At 36.9% G+C, this 25,392-nt stretch overlaps 1 protein-coding gene across 2 annotated transcripts in view; it reads right to left on the reverse strand.

The window, feature by feature from the left end:
* The window catches only part of LOC132132867 (tyrosine-protein kinase transmembrane receptor ROR2-like), a 79,951-nt gene that overhangs the window by 26,850 nt on the left and 27,709 nt on the right, over nucleotides 1–25,392 (reverse strand). The window lies entirely within an intron of this gene.

The raw sequence follows: 25,392 nt of genomic DNA on the forward strand, positions 1-25,392 counted from the left end.
TTGACAGTGTGGTTTCTGAGATGCTCCATAAGTACCCTAAATTGGAGTTAATCACACAGACTACACGAGTGGAGTTTTGATAGGATCATTAGATGGTAACGGGGCCGCTGTTTAAGAAGCTCACTGTATGTGGTTAAAGGCAAATTACATTCTTGTTTAACAGTGTGGAATGATTTCCTTCTGAGACTGAAAACAGCGTGAGAACCATTACATTTGCGGCATAATTTATGCTCGCTTAATATTATGTTGCAATTATTTCTTTGTTTCATCGGTTCCAATAAATTAAATAGTTTTTTGGCATATTATCCCCAAATAAAATTACGTTGGGAATGTGCATTTAAAAAAAACCACATTTGGCATGCTGTAAACAGCTGGGCCAGGTCTTCCACATAATTACAAAGTAATATTCCAGAACACGCTGCCAGCTGAAGCATTAGTGAGTGATTAGGACTCATCCACACAGTCCTAACAAACACACCACATGGCTCATTCTACCCCAAACTTACTGAAATACAGAAACAAAAGTGATCCCGTCCTGATTTTTTAATTATAAATAAAACGATTACAGTAATTTCTTTAATTTTAAAAATGAAATGTATATACAGATTATTATTGCATAACACATATCAGATTGCACCTCCAAGGACAACTATTCACGCAAAATATAAATGGACTATTTAGCATTCTTCTGTGCTAAAACGAAGAACTGCAAAGATTAGGAGGATCTTGAAGTTGGTGACTCTCCTGATCAAACTGTGGTTCTTTAGCACAAACTCAGTTTATGTTATGCTGCCTGTTGAAGAATTATCTGCCATAACACACACAGATAATGTCTTTCAGAGCTGGCACGACTGACATATACACTAGGGTTACAGACACATTTCTCTGGTGGTTGAGAAGTTTATTTAACATTATGAAATATCTTAATCATTCCAGTGCCTGAAACTAATGCACAATCCAAAGGCACGAGTCACATGACAGAGAAGCAGAGGATGCTTTGTGATTGTACACATTTTACAAGAGTCCACTGGCGGAGTATTAATGGAAACAGCACCCATTTAAAAGTAATGCATTACAATAATGTGTTACTCCATAAAAAATAACTAATGGATGGAATGGATTCTGTGGAACCATGAAGGTACTTTCACATCCATACAATCTTTCCATTGCACAAAAAATGCTTAAAAATGGTTCTTTTAATAACGGTTCACTGAAAGATTCTTTTGGGGAAGCAAACCATTCTTCTATATTGCAAGTTGCAACACTGTGCAAACATCCTTTTGGAACCTTTATTTTAAGAATACAAAAGACTATAACTATAGCAATAACTTAAGTTTTAATAATCACTAATTCTATGAGAACAGAAAAGTTGCACCACAGCTATAGTGATTTCAACATGGAAGAATGTTGTTGGAATCAATATTAGACCATTTTCTTTCAGCTGATGAATGATAAAAAAACATTTACACCCAATCAGAATCCACTCAACTTTAAAGAGCTCAAACATTTAGAGTGGCAGTGCATGGTTATAATAAACAGCGTTATCATCCATTGGTGTTGTCTGGACACTGATAGAGTTATTGTTCTTGGCGTGAATAAGTCTTAGGTCAATACAAATAATGAAGCACAATTGTGCAGGAAAATTTATTAGATAATGTGGAAAAATAGGGCCCATCTGTAGCACCACAATTATTGTAGTGTTTAATTAAATTAAATTAAATTAAAAACATGTAGTTTAGCACCTCTGAACTATAAAAAGGTGTTTCTGCTCTCAAATCCCGTGCAAAAGGATTTCTGGTCTTGGAAAAGCCAAACGCAAAACAAAGTGAAAAAGCAGACTGACTTTGGCAAGGAACTGTGTGAGCATTTAAAAGGATATGTTATTTGTCTGGAAAACAAGGACATCGACGTGACAAATAAAGACCAAGCTGATCATAGACTTATAGTTTACAAATTTTCTATAACTTGTTTACATTTGTTCTTTTCTAATGGCGTGAAGAGCTGCTCAACATCACTTGTAGCACATATGCCACAACAATCATGCTACTAAATACAATATGCCACTTTAAAATTTTCCCAATAATAGCTTAATATACAAACTATAACAGTGGATCTCAACCCTGTTCCCGAAGGCCAACATTGCCCATTTTAAGCTCTGAGACACCTATATTAAAGGCCAGATTCTAAGAACTTTGTAAGAATGTTCTTAAAGTTTTGACATTTTAACCCATTTTGTTCTTGACAGGAGTTCTGCACTGGGAGTCCTGTTTGTAAATGCATTTTTTTCTTCTGTAATTTCTTGTAGCGTCTATGATCGTGTGTCTTATCAGTTTCCAAGTCAGCTCTACTTAGGACTGACTCTGCAACCCTGGTGTTATCGGGCCACAGCAGTAATCAGCAGGCTGCTGCCACCACACTGGAGGGTGGCCAACAAAAGAGCCAGTGTGGAGACCTGGGAAAAGACGCTGATCTAATTATTTTGGCTCAGGGTGCCTGTGAGCACTCTGCCTCTGAATCACCACCTTTCACTGCGGATTCTCCTTTTTCAGCGAGTTACTCGCCTGGCAACTGTCTGCAAGCAGGCCACTTGGAGCGCTCATGAAGAGGCGGCTGCAGTACGCCAAGCCACCCTCCGGGGGATAATCCAGCTCCAGGATGGGGGCAGCACAACCTTGGCCAGACTGAGAATGTAGAAGCTTGTTAACACTACATCTCGTACTCTGGAGAACCATTTAGTATGGAACTGGTTGCCAGATTCATAAAGTAGTGGGATAAAGGGGAGAAACTTTGGAGAAGCTGAACTCGTTGGGAAAAATAACACCGCTAAGAGTCCATTTAGATAAATTGTAGCTTCCCAAGAAGTAAACTGAGAAGAACATTGCATTCTCTTCCACGAATGAGATGTTTTGTTTAGGCCCTGACCAGTGCTGGGTAGATTACTTAGAAATTATAGTCACTGATTCCAAATTACATGACAAAAGTTAGTCAAATAATCAATAACACATTTTAGGTAATATAATCAGATTACTTTTTGATTACTTTTAGATTACTTCTGACAACTCATTTATCACATTGATTTAAATAGGACAATCCTGTACCACAGAGAGAAAGAAAATATATTCTATTTATTAACATCATGAAGTGCATTAAATCATTTTTGTAAATCCAGTGCTCATATGCTGCGTGCCCTCTCAATTTTTTGTATAACCATCGGACTAGTGACTGGTCTTTGTGTGAATGTCTACAAAACAGAAGACTTTCTGTGGTAGTGGTAGTCTGTTTTAGAATGTTTAGAAAGTTAGAAAATTTTAAACGATGAAAAAGACTTCAAAAGGGTAAATCAATAAATTATGAATAATTTATGTGAATAATAATCACGTAATCAATAAAAAAGTAACTGTTGTCTGTTTACACTACATTTTAAAATACTCGTAATCTAATCACAAGTACTTACTTTGTGGAATCTGACTACATAATCCAGATCACATATAAAACCCAATTCCAAAAAAGTTGGGACACTCAAAATTAAAAGCCACTGAGATGATCCACTTCCAGACCTGGTTCACCAGCACATCTGCAGATGTACTTAGCATGAGGTAAAAAGCATGAAAAACCGCTCCTGGTGGTTCTTGACAAGCACAGGCAACATAAGCAATGCATTCCTGAACAGTTTGTTTCCTCACTTTATGACTCTTTTAGAGAATAAAAACCCAAAACAAGTTTCCTTAGATCCAGTTACAGAACAGCTGTTGATATGGTTAGTTAGGTCAGCAGTGGTTCATTAGTTTGGAATTCACTTGTTCCAATAGCTCTAAAGAACATCAAATCTTGCACTGTTCTAAATCAGCATCTAACATAAACAGTCACCAATGGTGTCAATTTATTAAAGCTCTACACAACATCATCCAAATAGGGCTGGGCAATATATCTAACGATATGATCATGCGCATCTAGTCAGTAAATCTGGTCATCCTCTAAACTGCTTTGTCCTGCGTAGGGTCACATAATCAGTATACTCTAGGAAACAATAACTATATACAACCTTCAAACATCATCATGCTATAGCGGATGTTTCTATAATGACGAGGTTGTGTAGTGAACTGAACTGACTTTACCATATCTTCAGTTTTGCTTTAATACACCATCACCAGCTTGTAACCAGCTAATCGGCTAATTCCCAATTGCCTTGAACCAAAAACACAATATATTCCACCATATACATGCCGGGTAGTAACCTGGGACATTTTGTAGTATTTAACAAAAGTGGTCAGTGGTCCAGAAATAGTTTTAAATGATTTGTCCTTCAGTAGCCATCAAATCAAACAAGAAATCCCCAAAACAAAATCAGGTACTCAGTTTCAAAGAAACACTGAAGTGTTTACAAGGGTTTCTATAAATCAATTGATCAAATCTGTTTTTAATGCAAGAACTTGAGGACCAGTAAAATCGCAGTAAATTCAGTGTTGGGCTGGCCTTTGGAAACAGTCTTCAAAAGAGCTGGTAAGAGCAAACACTTGTTTGCAGTTCAGAGCATCCAAGGCCTTCAGCACTTAAGAGAATCAGAGGAGACCCTGCCAGATGTACAATGTCCAAATCTGACATAAAATGTAATGCTGCTCCAGCAAAGGCAATTTTGATCTTTAAATCAATTCAACAAGAGGATAACAACTTAATAACCTTCATATTGAAGGCTGGTGCCAAAAATATTTACATGGAAACAGATGTCATTTTAGGAGAGATGTTTCCATTCACCCAGCTTTCTAATGCAAAGCATGGGCAGCAAGATGTTTTAACCAGACTCTAAAGCAGATGTGTTCCTCACAGAAAAAAAGCATTTTTATGAACTTAGTGAAAATGTTTATTAAAACGACAAGTTTAGAGTAATAGGCAATTGTAAATATAATTCTATTTCACTCATTACAAAAATAATGATATCTAAATCTGTAGCAATCTATCCATACTTCTTTAAAATTATTAATATCCATCCAACTTTTAAATGATGCACACAATCTCATTACAACTACAAATAAAATAGTTGACAATTATTTAGGATTTACCTTAAAATGCAGTTAACCAGGTATACAACTCATGGCAACTCACTAAAGTCTGTAAATGCAGCAAAAATGGAAGAAAATATATATGAGTGCATTAGTGGGTGTGTAACTGAGCTGTACTTGTGCAATGTCATAACTCCAGCTTGGACTAGTGTTGTGACAGGAAATCAAACATTTGTCACTAAACAAGTGCAGAACATGAAACAGTTTTTCACACTACAATCTCAATCAGGAGAGATGAGATTCCATTAGAGTAGTGTATTTTTCAGGACAAAAGTGTAATTACATGGCAGCATATGAGCTTTGCTCAGATCTTCCATACAAATGATGGGATAATAACAGCTCTCTCCACGGACATAAACTCCCTCTGCGCACTGTGTTTATTTACAAGAATGCTGGTAGTCATAAGATTAAATGTATAAAGTGTTATAGGTCATTACTAAAAATGAGGAGAATAGTGTTAAAGTGATCACAATGAAAACTACAGCACTGCCCGATGCATTTAACTCTATAGAATAAACTGCAGTCACATCGTCATCAAAGTGGCTTCCAAGTTCAAACAATGCAACTGACTTAAAGAATGACTGACATCATTTACCAGATAATTCCAATCATGATATCCAAAATCTGACAGGTGTACGTTTACAACTAAGTTAAAGTGACCCTATTATGCCTTTTCAACTATTACCTTTCATGCACCATGTGTCATGTGTCACCAATATTGTTTTTTTGACAGCCAATGCTGATGCCGATATCTTGGAAAACAGGGGGGGGGGGCAATATAAAGCATATATATATATATATATATATATATATATATATATATATATATATATATATATATATATAAACACAGTCGTGGCCAAAAGTTTTGAGAATTACATAAATATTGGAAATTGGAAAAGTTGCTGCTTAAGTTTTTATAATAGCAATTTGCATATACTCCAGAATGTTATGAAGAGTGATCAGATGAATTGCATATTCCTTCTTTGCCATGAAAATTAACTTAATCCCAAAAAAACCTTTCCACTGCATTTCATTGCTGTCATTAAAGGACCTGCTGAGATCATTTCAGTAATCTTCTTGTTAACTCAGGTGAGAATGTTGACGAGCACAAGGCTGGAGATCATTATGTCAGGCTGATTGGGTTAGAATGGCAGACTTGACATGTTAAAAGGAGGGTGATGCTTGAAATCATTGTTCTTCCATTGTGCACGCGTGCAGCCATCATTGCTTTGCATAATAATGGCTTCACAGGCAAGGATATTGTGGCTACTAAGATTGCACCTAAATCAACAATTTATAGGATCATCAAGAACTTCAAGGAAAGAGGTTCAATTCTTGTAAAGAAGGCTTCAGGGCGTCCAAGAAAGTCCAGCAAGTGCCAGGATCATCTCCTAAAGAGGATTCAGCTGCGGGATCGGAGTGCCACCAGTGCAGAGCTTGCTCAGGAATGGCAGCAGGCAGGTGTGAGCGCATCTGCACGCACAGTGAGGCCAAGACTTCTGGAAGATGGCCTGGTGTCAAGAAGGGCAGCAAAGAAGCCACTTCTCTCCAAAAAAAACATCAGGGACAGATTGATCTTCTGCAGAAAGTATAGTGAATGGACTGCTGAGGACTGGGGCAAAGTCATATTCTCAGATTAAGCCCCTTTCCGACTGTTTGGGGCATCTGGAAAAAGGCTTGTCCAGTGAAAGAAAAGGTGAGCGCTACCATCAGTCCTGTGTCATGCCAACAGTAAAGCATCCTGACACCATTCATGTGTGGGGTTGCTTCTCATCCAAGGGAGTGGGCTCACTCACAATTCTGCCCAAAAACACAGCCATGAATAAAGAATGGTACCAAAACACCCTCCAACAGCAACTTCTTCCAACAATCCAACAACAGTTTGGTGAAGAACAATGCATTTTCCAGCACGATGGAGCACCGTGCCATAAGGCAAAAGTGATAACTAAGTGGCTCGGGGACCAGAATGTTGAAATTTTGGGTCCATGGCCTGGAAACTCCCCAGATCTTAATCCCATTGAGAACTTGGTCAATCCTCAAGAAGCGGGTGGACAAACAAAAACCCACTAATTCTGACAAACTCCAAGAAGTGATTATGAAAGAATGGGTTGCTATCAGTCAGGATTTGGCCCAGAAGGTGATTGAGAGCATCCCCAGTCGAATTGCAGAGGTCCTGAAAAAGAAGGACCAACACTGCAAATACTGACTCTTTGCATAAATGTCATGTAATTGTCGATAAAAGCCTTTGAAACGTATGAAGTGCTTGTAATTATATATCAATACATCACAGAAACAACTGAAACAAAGATCTAAAAGCAGTTTAGCAGCAAACTTTTTGAAAACTAATATTTATGTAATTCTCAAAACTTTTGGCCACGACTGTATTTGTATTTTAATTTATATTTTAGTAATTTGAAATAATTTAACAATGGGTTAAAAATTAAACGTGTAAAATAAGCACAAGTATTTTTCACAAATAAATAAATATTTAATAAAAATATAATTAAAAAGGAAGTAAACACTTTAACTGTAACCGACAGGGCACTCAGTATTCTGGAAAGATTGAATGCATTGGGAATCATATTTTTCAAATAAATCCAGGGTAACATTCATTTTACACACAGCATACAGAGAAAATTACATGAATGACAGTGGGCAAATGCATTCAATCTGCTGGTTGATATTCCAAGACGTGCTTGCGGCTAAGGTGCTGGAGCAAATTGCTCGGGTTAACGCCTTTGCCGACAATTTTAGCCTGACAGCACTTGCATAAAATTCGTCGGATTTTTGGAAACCAAAAAACCTCCAAACAACAGACCAAGCTCCTCTTTTTTGCTGTAACGCCTGTTTCACACATAATCTGCCTGCAGTGCATGCAGTGCGCGGCACGGACTATTGTGCTTTCACACAGGACGTGTTTGCAGTCCGCTACTGATCCGCGGATGATTAGTCCACAAACACAACATTTGTTCATTGTTTTGATTTCATATCATGTAAAAAAAAATATGTATTTTTTTTTCAGCATTGTGAGTTTTTTTATCACAGAACAGTAACATATAGAGATTTCATACAGACATTAGTTTAAACTCAATAAATATAAACAACACATTATTCATGCATTTTAATTCTAGGTTTGTATAATAAGCTGCTCAAGCAAGGGGCAAAACATTTAAACAATAATTAGCCTACTTTTCTTGTTAAAATATTTACAATTAAAACCCCACAGACAGAAACAGTCTCGTGCATTTTGCATTTAAATCTTTATCACAAGCGATCCCACGGGTCTTAATGAACTTTGTTTTTCTGCTTCCATAAAAGTGAACATATGTATTGTTTTCCTTGTTTATCTAAAGGTGCTCTTTTTCTTGTTTTAAACCTAGCCAAAACCCATGTGACTGCGTTTCCATGTCAATCCATGTTAATTTTTCCCGTGAACAATAGGCTTTCACTTTAATTCAGCGCCTGCAGCACAGCAAAAATAGACTCAGTAGCCTACGTAAACAATCTCTGCTCTGCTGCAGACGCACCACTCCTGGAACGCACTGACGGACCGCAACCTCATGCAGCTGGAATCCGTTAATACGCAGTGCAGACAGACTATGTGTAAAACAGATGTTATAACGTAACACCAGAGCACTGCTGTGTGTACCCTCACCACGCCTCGCAGTCGCTGCTTAGAAGTGCAACATTGTAAAGGGTCCGTCTGAAACAGTGTCGCGCAGCATAACGTTCGTTCCGAACGCTAAGTAATTAAATACATGGCGGTATATTAAAAATTTACATCGTAACGAAAATATACACCGGTTTTCGGGAAGAAACGGTATACAGCCCAGCACTACTTGCATGCATGTAAACCTGTTTAGGACACTCCTAAAACAATATTAGCAAACTCAATGGCATAATGGGGCACTTTAAAGTTTGTGATTACAAAGAAATGTATAAAAATTGTCAAATTATAGCGGTGTGTAATTTTTGAAATTTCAGTGTTAAAATTCTTTCTTCATTCTCAATACTACTCTCTTCACTTATTTACCCCCCAAAAATTATTTCTTACTGACAGTTGATGTTGATTTTGCTTTCATGCCATAAGTACAATGGCATGGAGCAATAAACTTAAAATAAAGGAAACATCTAAAATTGTGCTAAAATTGTTGGTAGGCAGAAGTTTGGTGTCAATCTATCATATAGCTTTGCAGAGATACAGCCTCAGATGCAGGTTGGCACCATGCCATCAAATATGTCAATGCGTTAAATAAAAACAGCTTCACGAATCGACATAAAATCATTAACTTTTTGCTGGCATGATTTGAATTTGGTGAAAAATCAGACCAGCGGTCTAAGAGGAGTTTGAAAAAATATATTTTCAATGTAAACCATCAATGTAAATCAAATCTGATTATGGCAAAAGTGTTATCGATGTTCTCAGCATAACCCAAGGAATTTGACAAGACCAGTCACATGACAAAAGGCAAAACTGTTTATAAGCTTAACTTAACTTTCTGAAATGTCATTATTAATGGTAAATGACTGCATATTAAATGGTTTATAACTTTTAACCAGTAGGTGGCACTGTTTCAAAATTTATGTGGTGAGGTCAGTGTGAGGTGACAATGGCACACAAAGTTTGGTGTCAATATGTCAAAGCTTTGCAGTAATACAGCCTCAGATGCAGTTTGGAATCATGCCAACAAATTCATTGATGTGGTAAATGACAGTTTCCTATATCAGCACGAAATTCACAACTTTTTTGCTGTCATGGTCTGATGATGAAATTAGTCAAATTTGGGGAAAACAGGAAGTAGAGGAGTTCGTTAAAAGTAGGTCAGACAGGATGTTTGACCAATTATCGCATAATTGGTATTGATGTTTTCAGCATAACCCAAGTAATCCATCAAGATCAGTCTCCTGACAATAGGCAAAAATAATCAAAAGCTATTAGCATTTTTTTGAAATGCCATTTTAATTTTTGGCCAAAAGGTGGAGCTACCCGAAACGTTTTGATATGGACATGGTGCCAAAGACACATACTAAATATTTTTAATTATACGCCAATCGGTTTATAAAATTCATTTTACGACAAAATTCAAAGTGGCCAACACTGAAAATAGTTGACATGGGAAAATTGGGATTGAAAAAGATGGGGATTGAAAAAGTAGGTTTTTCAAACTATTAAAAATTGCAAAGAAATCTTGACTCATAAATTTTAATTTCAGTGTGCATTCGATTTTTCAAATTTCGAAGTCAAGGAATCCGAGAAAAAAAAAAAAGAATTTTGCATTTAAACTTTACCGTTCAAAAGTTATTTGCATAAACATGATTGTAACTTTGAAATTTTGGTGTCTATCGTGTAATGGTCCAGCTGGAAAGCTGACACATCTCACATTAACAAAACATCAAGCAGTTACAGTCCACCTTACTGGCTCATGTCAGACGACATGCTGAATTTACATCCGCTGACACAAGGATAACTTAAACTTTCTACCCGTCTCCAAAGCCTATAACTCTGCCACACTCATATGATTGTTATGACATTGGCAAAATCACACAAAATGTGGCAATGGGTAATATTCTGCAGAGATGACGAAAAGAAAACTTACAGAGTGCTTCATCAGGCATGTTACAGACTAGATTTGTGGACCGTCTGCCAACATAATCGTTTATTTTAGAAACCATCCTGTTATTAGAGCAGAGCAATAAATTCCATTCACATGAGGTGGCCACTATTCTGTGTGCCATCCTCAATGAAAAGCACTCCAAAGATCGGATGCCACAGAAGAACTATCAATGAAGAGATCTTAAAAGGTCCCATGACATGGATTATTTCATTTTCTTTAAATGCTTTTTAATGTTTCCTTAGGTGTACTTATATTGTTAGTATGATTTTTACATTTAAAATTTAGAAATAAAAAGCATTTTTATATCCTGATATTAGCCCTCTGGCTTGAATGCTATGTTTGAAGGGGCGTGTCTGCTGTGAAACTCCGAGTAAACGACAACTGTTGTGATTGGCTGACATCTTTGCATTCGAAATGCGTATTACATGTGGAACCCCTCTCAAATATAGTATATATATATATATATTTACTATTACAGCTGTCGAGATAATGAATCGTGGAAGTGTTGATTATATAATTTTTTCGATCTTTTCCCATAACATGGAAGGCTGCAGTGATGAGCACTGAGTAGACAGAGTCTGTTTATCGCGTGAATGCAGTGATCTCGTCATTATTGCAACACGTTTTCTCTCACAAAATGCTTTCACCACAACTAACAGCAAACACATGAATACAGTAAGAGCTTTGTTGTGCAGCATAACAGCGTCATTCATTGTAACGGCAGTTTAGGAAGGGGTGCAGATATACTTGCGATGTGTGACAGCTCCGAAAAAAGAAAGGGAGCATTCTTTGATCGCTCTCTGTAGTTAAATCACAATTTAAATAACAGATTCCGTGCAACTAAGAGAAACAATGTGAAGTTGATCGTTTAGTCACTGGCTTGATTCACTGATGCATAAACAGTATTAAATGATTTAGAAAGAAACTCTGTGTGAACTTGAATGACACTGTTACTCACTGTTTGTGGCGGTGCTGTCGAATCCATATCATAAAAGTCATAAAAGTCTGTTTGTAACGCCTGTGCTGACATTGCAACTAAATTATTTTTAAATATTTGGGCGGGCAAAGCAGAGAAAGGGGAGGTAACATTTCTCCTTATAAAGTCACAAGGAGGAGATTCAAGATCAGCCCGGTTGAGATTCCATTTTCTCAAAGGCAGAGAAAGATAGCAAAATCTCGATTTACACCGATTAAAATTTCTAGAAACTTGGGGACCATATACAGGCTAGGGGAACTCATATTAATGTTAAAAAACCCCAGAAAGTGACATTTTCATGTCATAGGACCTTTAAACAAACATCTTGACGCTGACGCTTAAAGGTTAATGCACCAAGGACTAATGAAGCTTTAAAATGTGACACTAATTTTCCAAAGGATCAGTTTTCAAATGTCACAGTATTTAAAAATAGTTTCGAAGTCATAGCTTAATATTGTGCAAATTTCCTATTTCTTTCAATTGGGAAACATCAAATTTTCGCCAAGCTTACGATTGAATTTCAGATTTGAAATCAACAATGAAATCAGCTGTCCCATAATCTTTTTTTTTGCTCAAATGCGAATTCCTGAGCACAGATCTCTAAACGCTGACTGTTTTAATAGCATCCAGGACTTCTAACGTAAGCTGCAGTGGCGCGATGACTATCAGTTAGTGATTGGCTCTCTTACTTCTTTTGATAGAGCCACCATATTGAGCGTTGCATTTTCCCCCACTCAAAAACATATGAGTGACATGTCTTAGGTATTCTATAGTCTTTAGTTTAATCCCTCTAATGTTCATTTCAACTGGAAACTGCAGTGATCTGTACATATAGGTACATTTTTTGAGAAATGTAGGCAGAGGCACGTATTTCCAATGATCCTGGGTAGCTACCTTTTTGTGCAATGGAAAGATTGTGTGGATGTTTAAGGTTCTTTTTTAGAATCACAGATTCCATACCTTTAGCTTTTATTGTTGGGCTTGAGATGATGTAACCTGTCAAATAGAGAAGGTGGCATAAAATAAAAACGTTGTTATGGAAATGGTTAGGGTTTATTTAAATGTCTGTTACCATCACACATTCCCCATCAACTAAAATCACTATTCTTTAAAAAATTCAGGAAATCGGCCAGTAAATGTCTCCCATTTTTATAATTTTATGTTATATATATTTTGTTTTGTTTATATGCATTGTCCACAAATTATTTCAAGATTAAAAAAGTATATAGTAGAAATAATCCACGTGCCTCAATGTTTATACATGAGTAAAAGCCTAATTAAATCTGTTCATTCAAGATGTCATTTTTTACTTTTTCAAGCTTGAAAAGTTTGGTAATGTGGACTGCCAATGGATGGAGAAAAAAGATTAGAGCATGTTATTCTGGACAATGAACAAGTTTTATGGGTTTCCAATAACACGAAGTGAGTAAATGATAACAATTTTTGGGTAAACAATCCCTTTAGGATTTGTCCCTAAAGACAATATTGGAATAAGAAACAGTAATTAGATAATTAGAAGGGGGTACACATAGTAGTTTACATACAGAGAGGTGCTGTAGAACATATCCAAAACATACAGATGAATTATTGTAGAAGAAACACTGGTTTAGAGCTCATGAATGCCACCTGTTCATTAACAGCAGTGAAGGATAAATGGGAGGATGTCTTGTTTGGCCATGCAATGCTGGACTTGTTTGAGCAGGTCTGAGAATCGCTGAGCCTTTAATGAGATGTCTTCTGGTTTTCATCACCTCCTGCCTGTCAATAGCAAACTACAACGCCTCTGGGGACAGACCTTCACAGATGCACAACTCCCACACAAGCGCACCAACAGATGCAGAAACCAGAGTTTCAAATATCCTCCTTTTTCATATGCATCCATAACCTTCTGTTGTGAGAGAATACAGAATGTCTCAAAAGGAAAAAAAGTGTGCAAGCTTGTGTTGGTCTGTTTCGCTTCCGCATGATTAACTACATGCAAGGCAAAAATTCAAAGTGCTGCCAGGAATGTCCAACTAACAGGGAGGTTCTAACGAGTTCTTACCTAGGGTTCTAACGTTCTAAATTTAGAATCTTTTCTGAAACGCCAAGTAAACTTCGATTTTAGTTTTAATGCACAGTATGTGATCCATCATCCACCTCATCAATCTGCTAAATTTCCTGATTACTGTGCATTGTTCTTCTCTCTGAATTGATGGCTTGTTTTCTGTGGTTTAGTGTAAACCGCTGTTGATTTCTTACCCTTGGCCTGTAATTAGATAATCAACTCTACTTTAAGTGAGAAGAAATCAGGCCAAATAAGTCCCTTCATTACTGCTGTACCGGCGCTTTACTTTTTTAGCTCTGCCTAAAAACAGTTGTGTTGTAAAACAAAAACCATGGCTAAAGGCCCAGTCACACTTAATATTCAGCAGGAACAATATTTTGTATAGAAATGATTTCTATGGAGCAACTGAATGGTCCAGTGATAAAAAGCCAGTTTAATTTGAGCTTTGCTTTGCATGTCTAAAACCACTGCATATATAAACTAACTAAAGATCCGTGTCTTTGTCTCGCTCTTTCACAAAGATTCCATATTTCCCAAAATAATTCTAAATATTTGAGGAAATACAATCACTGAACTCACTCAAAATTGAATAGCCTAATATTGCCAGAGCAGCTGAAAAGTGCACAGCAGCATATTGTACTAGTGTAAAAGTGTCTTTAGTGACAAAACAGACCATTAACCTGAGATTTCATTTCATTTGATATTAAATATTTCAAACCTTTTACATTTAGAAGTATTTTAGCTTCACAAAAAGAGCATTTACACATTTACACAACATGAGTTTTCTCTTTTACCTGCTTAAACTACACCAATGCTTCATGGGATGAGCGGTTCATTTCCTTGCGTATCTCTGTCTCCTTTTCCCCCATTTTCAGTTTTGCTTTAAAATCAAATGCTGCAGTGTCTTTGAGGAAATAGTTCCAGACCTCTATGAACTTATGTACTTCATATCAGAGCTTCGGTTCTCATATTTTAGGGTTACTCCAGTGGCTATGAGCCAACACTTCATCAGTTACAAGTCGTTTCTAAACAACCATTAATATTGTGGCTTGTGAAATAGCCAAGTCAGCTCTCAGAGGCACTGAGATTTAAATACTTTGCTCTTTACTTCTTCTTGGCGCTTTAGACATAAGTATCCATTTTCCTCTAGAAAAATAATGAACAGACAATGAAGAACAAATGCTCTATTTTTACTGCAAAATAGGGCTGGGCGATATATCTAACGATATGATCATGCGCATCTAGTCAGTAAATCTGGTTCCGTGATTAGCGCTAAATTGTCCATCACCTGCTTTTAAATGGAGCGGCACTTAATAGATAGAGCCGTAGATCACTGACCAGCTACGCAATATCACGTTCATTATCGAAGGGGATTCATCTGGGACTGTGATAATGAACGTGATATTGCGTAGCTGGTCAGTAATCTATGGCTCTGTCTATTAAATGCCACTCCATTTAAAAGCAGTTGATGGACGATTTAGCGCTAATCACGGAACCAGATTTACTGACTAGATGCGCATGATCATATCGTTAGATATATCGCCCAGTCCTACTGCAAATCAAATGATCTGAGATCTGGAGTTTATCCTCAAGTCAGAAAAAACAGGATGTACAGGAGTAAAAACCATCTGGAAACAGACCAACATCAACTTCAATACGATGTATGGACGACACTCAAAAACCATTTTACTGCTTTTTCAATTTCCTTAAAATCAGCTAAAGCAATGCAGTTCTTCTTTATCACGTTTGAGCCACTAAACATTAATAAAAATTACCTTTTGTATTAAGGTTACGTAGTTTAATAGTTACGTTTTTGTTGACTTAAATAACTGGACATCAGATTTCCCAGCATGCTTTTGCATTGCACCCCAAATGTTGTCCCAGTTATACTGGTATGCTAACATGCACTATTGCTAGCGTGTAATATCTTACACAATTATTTAAATTAAGCTTTGGCCACAAAACATTTGTTAAGATGACAGTGTTCTAGCACAGCACAAACCTAAATCACTTGTTCCATTAACACCAACTACACTCTCAAAAAACAAAGGTACAAAAGCTGTCAATGGGGCCATCCATCTTTTTCCTCAACGCGGAAGTAAGCCTATGGGTGAGACATAACAGAGATAACGGATTAAAATAATATGATAGGACACATCAATTGTCAATATCAAGCAGCAAAACTAACTGTTTTGTACAGCTAAAAATAGCTGGACGCAAATGAGACCGGAAGCTTTACCCATATAATTTACAAATGGCTGCGCCCATTTTTACGTCAGGAAAAAGGTGGATACCTTTTCGATAGGCACAACTTTGTACCTAAAGAGTCCATTTTGGTACCTTAAAGGTTCATATTAGTACTAAAAGTATACATCTTAGTACCTAAAATGTACAAAAGTGTACCGCCCCAGTGACGGCTTTTGTACCTTTTTTTCTGAGTGTATAGACAACTCAAACACTGCACAATGCAAATATAAATTACCTTTAATCTGAAAATCTAACCCTCAACAAGTTTACCATGATGCTTCTTGGATGACCTATTAAAACCCTATAAAACGAGCCAATGTGTGTTAATTTATTTATTTTAAATATAAGTGCAACAATTATTCGGCAATGCTACAGAAACAAAAATTGTTAGGAGCAAAGCTGGAGGCACAAATCTTTGTGCAATCTCATTTGCAATAAACATAAGTAATTTACAAGATGATAAATGGCAAACCAAGCAAGTACCCTCATCAGAACTCAATAGATTATTTATTTCCACACAAAAGGCCAGGTGGAAACTGTCAGATGTATAACTTCACGATTAAAAGAGTCAAACAAACTGATTTGTTCAAACTGATTTGAACAAGCCGTTTGTTCATCAAGTCAGAAAAAACAAAAAAACTACAAGCCTCAATATTACAGCATGAAATGGTATTAACATAGCACTAAAAAATAAACAAATACCTACAAATGTGAAACATGGCCCAACAACATGCTAGTACCAGGGTACATTTGTTAGTGAGAATTATACTTTCATCTAGCATTCTCTCTCCAGCATCAATGCCATGTGCTCCGCAGATGTGGGAAAACAAGGGCTTTACTTTCATAACTCAAACATGTTCTGTATAGTGGCTTGACAATATCCAGCGCACAACCTCAGCACTCATTAATAAAACCCTGACCCCACTTCACAAAGCCAGGAAGCTCTTCTCACAGCTCCAGAAATGGGTTTTCCTTCATGTCAGATTCAAATCAATGATAAAGATTTGTCCCAAATAATAGCACTAGTCTCCAGAGTTCATTTATTTTATAGATAAAGTGAACTAAATGTTCTCATTAGAGCTGGGTGATATACTGGTTCAAACAGTATAAATAAAACAACCAAACAAACAAACAAACGTCATACACATGTATGCATTGTCAAAACTCACTCTTAGTCAGCAGCGAGTGTTTGAAATAACTTGATCCGATGTGGATTATGATCACCATACAAGGCAGAAATATTTAAAAGCGATGTAAAAGACTATGCACGATAAACATTAACATTACCATAGTTAACTTTTTTTTTTTTTATATAAGTTGAACTCAAAACTCACTTTCAGTCGGCAGCGTGTGTTTGAAATAATTTGATATATAGTAAAACATCGATGCTTTTGAATTTAAATATTTAACAAATCATACAAACACACGGCCACTTTTATCATGTTTGTTTTGTGATTGCACATGTTCCAGTGACTTATTTCATAGTTTTCTAATAACTTCTATTTGTTGGTGAAATGATGGGGGGTTACGTGACGTTCCTGAGAGGCGTGTAAAAGGTGTTTTTTAGGCCCTGACTGTGAAAACCCTGTGCTCGGTGCTACTGGCCCGGGGCTATGAGCCCCACCCGGCCAGTTTTAAGCCCTGGCTCACACTGGCCCGACAGTGGAAATGCGGCTATTGGTAACCAAGGACCAAATCTATATCGTTGCTGTTCCATAAGTGCCACCTGCTGTCAGAGAGTGAATCTGCATCTTCAGCAGTTTTGCCAAGTCCGCTAACATCACTTTGGGCTTCTTTTTTAAATTAAAAAAATATATATGGTTGCTTATTAGGAAAATCTGACAAGCAACTTTGTCTCTTTACATTTATGTTTGCTGTATTCTCCAGTGCACTGACTGACACTGTCTGTTCACAGTACCCAACTAGTGTAAAAGTCCTGTAGCGCATCAAACTTTCCGCCCCCTCATTTGACAAAAATCATGTTAAACACGTGTGATGCTGTAATCGAAGCAATAAATGTACATTTTTAAATCTTACAATGTTTTTGTTATGCATAAATTATCTTGTGCTAATAAAAAAACAAGTAGGCCAACACCAATCCTAACACTATATACATTTGTGTCAAATATATTTTATTAGGCTATAAATATGTGGCTATATTGCAGCTCCCCACAACTTTTCTACGTGTATGTATGCTTTGATTTGAAAGCAAACAGTGCATCATTGTGGCGCGGCTGACACAGAAGAGCATAGGCAGTTTGAGTGATGTGGAGAGACACAGAGGAGATGACAAAGGAATTGTTGAATAAAGTCATTATTTTTGTTTTCTTCGCTTATAAGCGGTATTCTTGTCACTTCATAACGTTACAGTTAAACCACTGATGGCAGATGGACTATTCTGATGACGTCTTTTTTATACTTTTCATATACACTCTCAATAATCATTGCTGTGCTTTATTTGCAGTGGACAAATGCATAAAGCGAAGCATAATTTGAAAACACAAGTTTAAAGTTTAAAGCATTCAATTCACATGGACAGACCTTAACAGAGAACATGCGATCATGCAGGTCACATGCACAATTCACAAGATCTCACAGCTGGATCCGACTAAGTTTGCCAGGTTTGTGAAATTAAATGTTCATTAGTCATTCAAAGATTTGTTTAAATGATATAAATGCGTATTTGCTGAATGCTGACGGCAAACGAGAAAGTATATTTTTGTTTGCCTTTCTATTACTAATAATATTATACTTTGTAAACATTTCAATTCCTTTGTTTAACAGTTCTATTGGATTATTAGACCGACTTCTATCCCTATTAGACGGAACTGTTAACAAAGACAGCGAACAAGAGGGAGAATGTGAGCACTGTGCATGGTTGCCAGGTTTCCGCAACAAAACACGCCCAATGGCTACTGAAAAGTAGCCCAATCACATTTCGAGGGGGATTCCCAGGAAAAATCACATTCCAGGGTCAAAATATCACGTTATTGGAGGTCACTTCAATCCACAGACATGAAAAACAACCGTAAGCAACGGTGTTAAAGTAGCCCATTTCCATGGGAAAACTGCGGACTTAGCAACACTGGCACTGTGTGCTCAGGTGCTGGTGTTCTCAGCGCGGTCAAAATAAACAAGATATATGAAAAATGGAAAATATTGGCCTTAGCCATATAACTGTCGACAACCAGTTTCGTGCGAATGTTCGTAACATCATTACAGAATACAGAACACAATACAGATTTTTGATCAAACTGCCCAGCACTAGTTCATCTTTAAAATTCAACTCCACATTCTGTAAAAAAGCACTAGTGGCAACATTTCTGCAGACATATACTATGTTGCTTCTTGGACGTTTTGCAACACTCTAAAAGTGAAATGTCCAGTGAGTGACACTAGAAGCATGTTCGGTTTAATCTTGAACAGATGAAATGTTCACCTAACAATGTTTTATGTCGGTTGTATGTATATTGCATCTGTTTGGAAATGGAATATCCGGGGACTGAAGCTAAAAGGTTAGTGCTTTTGAAAGTAACCAGGTGTGCTACCAAGCAAGTTTACTACACCAGAAAAGCCATACATATGGAGCTGGTTCTGTGATCCAAATATCAAAATATGTTTAAGTTAACAAATCCTGCAATATGATTAGTGTTTTGAGGTCCTAACATAGTATTGAAAGTAACTAAAGAAAAAAAAATAATTTAATGTATTTTATTGAGAATATGGCCCTGAAATCACAATTTCACAAGTTGTTTTAATGTCACTATTGCTCATTTTATCTGGAAACTGCATGTATAGGTATGTTTTTGTGAAGTTTTGTGAAAATGTAGGTAGAGGCACATTTGTGAGTGTGAGCGCCTGTAGATAGATGTATGAGCGTGGACACACCAGCAGGGCACTCCACAGGAGGGTTTAGAGGAACCCAAAACAAACAGCCTCTTATGAAGAGATGCAAGGCTCACAGACAGAGACGCTCTTTTTCCTGACCTTTCACATACCGTGTCTGGTTGAGAGAGAGCATCTTCTCTTCAATGCTACAGATCAGCAGCACCCTTAACACAGTCAACATGATATGAAAATAACGCTACATTGTGCTATGAAAATACAGGCAAATTTTCAGGAGGAATATTCTGCAAGCAGTAGCTATAAATGTATATGTAATAAAGGTTCCCAACCCTCAGCGTGTTCTTTAGGTCTATTCATCTCCTTCTCTCGCTCATATCCTTTTAATGGCCCCCAGAACGAAGTTCAGATAAGTCCAATTTCCTTTGATTTTATCCTGACTCCATTGGAACTCCATAGACCACATTTCTGACCAAGAGTTCCTGAATTACAAATGAAAAACTAAAATCAAGGCCGGTTCAGGGCAAGCATTTATGGTTTAGAAACCACCAGAGGAAGTCTTTACTGCCTGTGAACAACCTCAATTAAACTTAAGAGACCAAAGCAGCAAACAATAGGTCTACAGCATTCATTTTCACTCATTCAATCTGAGTGTACAGCTGCTTAGGTATGCTTTAATTAAAAATTATGAATTAAATTGTGTTAAAAATTTCTTCTTTGTTTTTTTGTTTTTTGCAAATGCTGCCATTTGCATTTTTGTATAATCTGGGCATGTATTATCTAATTTGAGTAATATAATATAAAAAGAGAATACTTAAATGATTCATATTATATTATATTATTCATAGTGTTCTTGAAGCTCAATTGGTAGAGCATTGGTTGGTGGTTCGATTCCCCGGGAACACAGGATAGGTAAAAATTGTTAGCCTGAATGCACTGTAAGTCGCTTTGGATAAAAGCGTCTGCTAAATGCATACATTTAATTAAAAAAATATACGATTTTGTTGATAATTTGAACTCCCAGCTAATATACTACAACTATATATATATATATATATAATTTATTCCTGTGATGTATGCAAACTGTGGTTAGATGGTGTCTGGGATGACAAGTGTTTTAAATTTACTTGTGTAAATTTACGGAGCTCTTTGAAATAAAAGTTTGCATTTATTCTAAACTTTTCTCATAGAAATATAAGGTTTTGGTCCTTTTGCTCACCCATATTCAGTATAACCATCACTGTACCAGAGGAACAATCCCTGTATTTAGTACCAGCTTAAAACTGAGCAGAGTTCCAGAAATATTGATCTAGTTGATAATTGAGAAGTGTTCTCTCTCTATATTAACTCGGAGATCCAGAGCTTTGAATAGAGAAGTAGGCATGAGTTTAAGAGCAACGCTCCTGAAATCACTGACTGTGTTTGTGAAAGAGCCTTTTGAGACCGACGCCAGCTGACCGGTCCATCTACTGCCATCCTTGTCCTCGCTCAAGCGGTTCTCTCTCTGTACGTCTCTTTGTTGGCTGTCAGCCCTCACTTTCCTTCATGTCAAAGCACTGTTAATGACCCTTAACAAAGCACCATTTACTTTCAGTCACAATGAGAGCCTCTTGGCCTAAATAACGCCCTGCTTGGGCAAATAAATTGTTGGTGCGGGAGATAAACCACTGTTTCTCAGGACTGTGATTTACAAGGATCAAGTGGCGATTCACAGGGCCAAAATGATTTATTTAATAAAAGTAAACAAAAATGTCCTGTCACTCAGGAAACATATTTATATAGCAGTGAACGGAATAGTAGATTTGCACAATTTTTGCAAAATTTCCAACTACGATTTTTTTTTCTGATAAAAATTGCAATTGCGATTTAAAATGTAAAAAATAAATAAAATCTCAAGTTTTGATGTGCTTGTTTGTATTGCTGAACAATTTTTGGCTAAAAATGTTGTGGTTATATATCAGTAAATATGAAATGATACTACTACTTAGAGGTTGACCAATTTATCGGTTTTACAGATTAATCGGCACCGATAGTTGATTAATGGAACAATCGGTTATCGGCAAAAATCCATGCTGATAGTTTTCCGCGTTTCGTCCTTTGCTGGAGCGGCTGATAGTTTCCCGGTTTGGGTTGGTTGTGGAGCGGCTGAGAAGGCTCTGTTTTCATTATAAATGGTAAATGGACTGCATTTATATAGCGCTTTCAACAGACCACATGGCCATCCAAAGCGCTTTAAAAGTTGCCTCACATTCACCCATTCACACACTCACTCATACACCGACTGCGGTGTCAGCCATTCAAGGCGCCATCCAGCTCGTCGGGAGCAGCTGGGGTTAGGTGTCTTGCTCAAAGACACCGACACTTGGTCAGGTAGAGCCGGGGATTGAACCACCAACATTATACATTGCGAGAGCGGCCTTTAGTGGCTGAAATCACTCACAGCTCGTGCTGTGTGTTTAGACGCGTGATGCTACACACTGAACAGAGCGATCTTCAGACAGAAAATCCTGCAGCACCTCAGAGCGCCATTCACATAGTTTTCCATTAAATTACATTATATTCGCCCCGAATCGTTGTTGATGTACATAATGAATTGTATATTGAGCATTTCCATCAAAACGTTTGTCTTTTTGTGGCTCTAATAAAGTCATAATTTAGATCGCTCTTTCTGTTTGCTACATTTTTTAAACACTGAACTTTAAACTTATCTATGCCTCATTGTTCATTCTTGAAGTCAACTTGTGTCTGTTTGGTGAATAAATAAACTGTTTTAGACCGCTGCTCGAGTTAAACGCGACGCGTCCGGAGTGTGTGTGATACCAGTGAGTTCTCATAGACTTAGCGCCACTCTTTATATTGATTAGACAATCATTAAGTGGTCAATAACAGAAGCAGTTCAAGTGCGAGAGTAAACGTTATGCTGATATAATTGTAGGGCTCTATGTCTTCTATATTTTAATAGTAAATCCCCTCTGTTTGCAAAAAAAAAAGGAAGTTTGCTTAATTTTAAGTAATTAAAAGACATATAAAATTAATGTTTCATGCCTTGATTTGATAACAATAAAATGTAAAATAAACAGAATTTTTGAGGGGAAAAATCATTAGGCTTCTTTAAGAAAAAATAAACGAATTAATTTGTTTTATGCATTCAAATAATTAGACATGCTAAAAAAGACAATCCAGAAAAATTAAATAACAGAATTTGGAAATAAATAAAATGGAATTTAGGAGAAAAAAAATTACAGATTTCATAGGGCCCTATTAGAGTGTGGTAATTTCAACATTTACTATTACTGTTATTATTATTACTACTACTACTATTAGTATGGTTCAGTACTGGTTTTTGTATCCATTTTAAAAACTAATCGGTTAATTAATCTGTATCGGCCAGTGTGGTCCAACCAGAGGCGCCCCCAAGGACCCCTGTGGCCACCCCTAGGATGATTTGAAAAGTGAAATAAATGTGCAGCACCCCGCGGCAGCCACAGTTTTGCGTCTCTGAGCAACATTAATGTGTTCGTTCCTGAATGAATCAACTGTTTAAATGATTCGGTTCAATCGCAATGACTCACTTATTAACAGTGACTCGCTGCCACCTATTAAAGTATTCCATGTTCCACAGAGCTGCATTAAAAAGTGTGTAAAAACATCTCAATGGCACTTCAGATGCAGCTTCAGTTTTCTCTGCATTGCAAAGATCAATTTTGTTGATACTGAATGCATTTGCTTGGTGACAGCCCAAATGTAAGTATTTGACCTAAAAGATGGTGCACACTTTTAGAAACAATGGTGTAAAGGTAAGAATAAAAAAAAATCAGGAGTCAGCTGTCAGCACAATTAGAAGACATCAGCACAATAACACTCAGCAAAATGGTCTAATTATCGTTATCGATAAAATCCCAGAGATATAACTTTTTGTTTATATTGTAAACCTTTAATTTTTTTTCTTTTATTTTAATGTCCCACCCCAAAATTTACTGTGGCCTTATCTGGCCACCCCTGTTAAAAATTTTCTGGGGGCACCACTGGGTCCAACCTTGCTATTGGTATCGGCAACATCCAATTTGGTCGACCTTTACTACTAATAAATTACTACAATATTTTTTGGAATACATTTTTAAGAGCAATAATTATTTTAAGTTAAATTACAATACTATTATTTATGGCTGTCTTGATTTCTTCACTTCCAAGTTTTATTTTGGAGCAACGGCTAGTTTACAATTGCTTCTCATTAAAAATGTGGCAAGTTTGGGAAGATGTTAGCATGTGTTACACTCCCACTTGCACATTTGGGTCGTGACCCACCAGACTCTTTTTTTTTTTTTTTAAGTGGTTCCCAAATATGGACAGAAGACACGAGCCAGTACACTCTTGTTCAGAGCAGACCGACGCATACTTGATGAAATAACAAGAAATACCTTTTTCAAACTGATATTACTGACACAGAATGATCAAAAACAAGCATCACTCTGTTTGCAAGTGAAAGTACGACAGAGTTAAGATTTGCCTCTTCGACAGTAGTTTTTGTCCCATGCAACCGAAGTGCTTGGAAGTCCCATCCATCATGAAATCCAATTGGTGAACACTTTCCATTCAGTGTACAGACAAATGGTTTATCAATAGAATCTTCTCGCATCATCCTTTGCAGGACATCTATGCATGTTATAGTGTTTGCTGTAAAGTGGAAATCTGCGAAACAATGAATTTTTGCAAATGAGGTCTTTTCTGGATTTCTTCAGAGAGGACAGTTTGGGGAGAAACGAGGGGAGCGGGAGCGGCAAGATTGGGATTAGGATAGAGTTGTATGTCAGGACACTGTGGTTCGGATGAACGCACTCTTGAGGTGAAACCACAGACCCTGGGGCTCTTCACATTAAAGGTTTTTCCCCCAATTTTATTTTTAATTCTGATGTTTATAAAAAAAAAAAAAAAAAACCTTCTCACCTGAGCTGACTAACAAAAAATAAATTAATAACAGTAACACTCTTATTTCAGCAGTAAATAAATAATAAAACAAATGTGATGTTTAACTAAAATCATTTTAGGATCATCAAATATCAGCAGTGAGATTTAATTTACAAAGTATATTTCTGTTATTTAATATATTATCATATTTAGTAATATATTTACATTATTGCTGGCCTGTGTGATATTGAGTTTGTATTTCACTGTTTTTATTAATTTCTAGGAATACTGAACCAGTTTCTGTAAATGCATGTTGACATTGAGACATTGAGTGATGTAATGCTACGTTTTATAATAAGTCATTTGTTCTTTGCTTTGTTTTATTTGACCTAAGGTGTAACATTAAAATATATTAAAGTGCAAAAAATACACACAAAACTCAAATACATATGGAGGGAGGGGTTCTAGCAGACCAATCAAAGCCCTTGCAGTCCGCACAGATTTGACACACTGTGACATTTTTGGAGAGGTGCACGGCAGGCTACACCGTAACCTGAACGTACTATGCACAAACTATGGTGTAGCTTCGACACAGAAGTATAAATCAGCCTTAACTTCACCAATGGTGTGATTTTGAGTAGGGCTGAAACGAATCCTCGAGGAACTCGAGTAACTCGATTACAAAAAAATGAGCGAGGC

The sequence above is a fragment of the Carassius carassius genome, chromosome 49, assembly GCF_963082965.1.
Source record: "Carassius carassius chromosome 49, fCarCar2.1, whole genome shotgun sequence".
NCBI classification, from domain to species: Eukaryota; Metazoa; Chordata; class Actinopteri; order Cypriniformes; family Cyprinidae; genus Carassius; species Carassius carassius.